Source organism: Drosophila gunungcola, unplaced genomic scaffold (genome assembly GCF_025200985.1).
Source record: "Drosophila gunungcola strain Sukarami unplaced genomic scaffold, Dgunungcola_SK_2 000001F, whole genome shotgun sequence".
NCBI lineage: Eukaryota > Metazoa > Arthropoda > Insecta > Diptera > Drosophilidae > Drosophila > Drosophila gunungcola.
The window spans coordinates 20,000,001-20,003,939 of NW_026453197.1; positions in this window are offsets into that span (position 1 = coordinate 20,000,001).

The window sequence follows — 3,939 nt, forward strand, 5'->3', positions numbered from 1 at the left end:
ACAGAGAACATCAGGAAGCTGACAGATTACAGCGCAACTGCCATGTTTTTATGCGCTTCTGTTGCTTTGGAAAAAAATTAATTGCTAAACACATTAATTGACTTCCTCTTAATTATCTTCCACATAACAACTGCATATGCTATTTTCTGTTGTTGGTTTAGGATTAATTGATTTACCAGCACAATTGTTGTATTCTTAAGAGCAGATCTTATTATTATTAAATGTTTTATAATTTAAAATATTGTTTTAATTTGGAATAAACTGGTGATTACAAACTCAAACGAAGCTTTTCTGTTTCTAATTAATATGGTATATAAAAAAAACATTGTAAAATACTTGTTGAATTTATTCACCAATTTTTGAAAGGTTCGTACATTTTTTGGGAGCCTTAATTTTGCTTATAATCTATTAGTGGTCCTTGCTTTCGTTTACTAATTTAAAAGTTCTTATCATTAATTTGCTGATTTTTGTATTAAGTTTTTTTAATATAATATATAATTTTTATTAAATATGCGTTCTAAAATATTTTATAAATGCAAGTGTTTTTACAATAGATTGAAATTCATTTCGAAATGTTACCAGCATTTTACGTCTTTAATTTGCCATAGAGCCGATTGAATTCTTATCTGCAGCACGTGGGTGTACTGTGTGCACTGTGTGTTCAGGAAACTTCTCACCTCCGGTGAGTGTGTGTGGCTGGTATCTCCCCTTTGCGAGCACCCACTGTACCTGTGAGGGATGCGATAATCAATTCATCGCAACGTTTGCCGAGCATTTAGGTTAACTATTTACCGACAATTAAGCAAACTATTAAGACCAACTGCTCCTTTGTCGGCTCGCACAATTGGTAAATACCATCGGGGAATATAATTTCACATGCGATCATAAATCATTTCTCAAGTTCGAAATTCCCATTTCCAGTTCCAGTTCGAGTTCCAGTTCGAGTTCCAGTACCCTTCGGCCTGCTGCGTTCGTGTTAATTAAATATTGACTATGTTTTGATAAGCCGTAACATTTGCCCCGGGAGGAGTCCTCCTCACACTCCGATTTCAGGTTCGATTTTCCACAAATTTAAATGTTGGCAGGATTCCGGAAAAAAAAGGGAGAAAAAGAGAGATACCGAAGCAAACCCACGGCGAGTTGCACATAATGAAAGCGTTTCCAAATGCGAAACGAATGCTGCAACAGCTACTGTGGCGAGTGTGGGCCAGGACATATAGACATATAGACATATAGATATAGGGCCTGTGGTCGGGATGTGGCCTGTGGTTATCGCGGCAGGTACAAAAGTGGTCAGACGAATAGGTAGTACTGCTACCAAATTAACGAAAAAGGTAACCGAAATGCTGGCTTAGAAATTGTAAAGTTTTTGAATTATAAAAATGTGCGTGAAAATTGCATTTTGTAACTCAATTGTCAGCAAATTAGATAGGACGGCTACCAAATTATCAATAATTGTAACTGAAATGTTGTCAAAAAATTTGTTTATTAAATTATTAGTTTAAATTAGTGTCTTGAAATTTTTGATGGGTTGACAAATCTTAATGCTCTTTTAAAGTCTGTTAAAAATCTGATTGGGCTCTCCTAAGATTGACTTTCTATAGTGTTTTACGTAGGTTTTAGGGAACTCTCCAAATATATAAGGCATATATCCCAGTTATTGCTGGAAGGAAGGCAAACAACAGTGTTCTTGGCATGCCCAGGCATTGGTCTCGCATTTCTCGGTGGCACTTCTATTATTTTGACCTCCGCTGTGGAGCGGCATGTGGTCGCCTTCCGGGGCACGTGTGGTTTTCCAGCTAACCGCCGCCGAGGCTGCTGCTGCTGAACGCTGCTGCATCCGCCTTCGCCTTCGCTTCCTGCTGCTCCCATGGCATTAACCTAAACTGTTTCCACCTTCGCTGCCAAAAGGACGACGTCCACGCAGTTGGACTTCGGTTCGCCATCGCAAAAGGAGCGGATTGGGATTGGGATTGGGATTGGGATTGGCATTGGGCACTTCGAACTTACGAAGTATAGAAGTCACATTCAGAGTCAAATCCGGGCCAAAAGGAGGCCCGAACGGAGGCCCGCTGTGTGCGCCGTCACCCGCTGATTTTGTTGGCTGCACATTGGCTTATGGCCCGAAACCCAGCGCAAAACTAAACCAAACCAAAGCGATACCAGACTTATCGCAAATACTCAGGGGCGAGCCACTGCCCACCCACTCGCAATCAGCACTTGCAGTCAGCTAAATAAATTTTATAGGAAACAGGAAGTGTTTTAAAAAGCTAGGAAACTATAATAATTAAAAAAGTAAAAAACGAGGAAGAAGAATTAAAACAAACTGTGGAATTAGATATTAAAAGCAACAAGGAATTCTAAGTATTAGGAAATACACTTTTTAGAACTTATTTAAAAATATACAAAGTGCTAATGGTTTTAACTTTAAGTTTGGTTATTTTGATTGAAAAACCAAGCCAAAGAATTAAAAAAATTTTGGAAATAAATTAAAGGGTCTTAAGAATTCAGGAGATTGATTAATCTTAAGAAAAGTAATCTTTAATAATTAAGATCAACAAAAAAACTATAAACTGCCTAAAAAGTTTTAACTTCATGTTTATATAATAAGGCTCAGATTAACCGTTTCTTAATTAGTCAAACGAGAAACTATTAAATCAGTCTTAAGGAAAACAAACATCATTTTTATCAATGTGGATCATCTTTCTGGCCAAACTCAAGACTGATTCAACACTTCGGTAGCGCAATCAGCATTTCCGTCACAAAAAAGGTGGCAGCTTGGATTTGTTTTAAGCGCATATGCAGATTTCTTTTATGGCCTGATTCACCACTTTTCATGAACGTTGAGTGGCTACTACAAAAAACCCATTTTCTCACACCACTGACTCACTCAAATTTCTATCTAAGTCTGCGGATAAATCTCACGCAGTCACATCTAAGCGAGATATTTGGCAACAGGTTCCAAGCCTCCTCCAACTGATCAAAAACTGATCTCCAAGGTGCGACGAGACGAGTCAGCAGCAGATATATCTGGGCAGCAACCTCAGCAGCAGATTCCAGCTCTCAGACCTTTCGGAATTTAGATTCAGACCCAGACTTTGGGACCCGTTAAGCGACGGTGTCTAACTCATTAGATGTCATTTGCTGATAAACACTTGATATACTCTACATAGCATGTTTAAATGAAAGAGCACTTATGTTGATATGTGTGTTTTCAAACCAAAAAATTTAAAAACGCACGTGTTTAGAGATTAAGCCAAAAAGAATTTATAGATAAACCACTTCGAAATCGGATGTCTGAAAGAAAAGTTATGAATTTAGAGCTACGGGTTTTGGTTAACTTTTCTTCTTCTTTCTTTCGGAAATCTTGAATAAGGTAACATCATAAAAATTAAAAAAAATCGACCTAAAATTGCAAACCAAGATTTAAACGCAGACTTATAGAAACTTAAGCCACAAGACTTTTAAGATATGCCACTTATAAATCGGATACTTAAATGAAAAGTTATGGAATTAAAACCGAAGGTTTTTGGTAGTTATTCTGGAAATCTATTTTTGGGAAATTGATTAAGGAGTTATATCGTAAAAATAACAACTCAAAATTTCAAAACAAAAATTAAATGCAGAGTTCTAGAGACTTACGTCACAAGACTTTTAAGATATAACACTTCGAAATCGGATACCTGAAAGCAAAGTTATGGAATTAAGACTGCGGGGTTTTGGTCACTTTTCCACAAAGCTATTTATCCGAATTTAAGAAAGGGGTAACATCATAAAAATTACAACAAATCGACTCGAAATTATAAACCAAGATTTAAACGCAAAGTTTTAGAGACTTACGTCACAAGATTTTTAAGATATACCACTTCGAAATCGGATACCTGAAAGCAAAGTTATGGAATTAAAACTGAAGGTTTTTGGTCGTTTTTCTGGAATTCT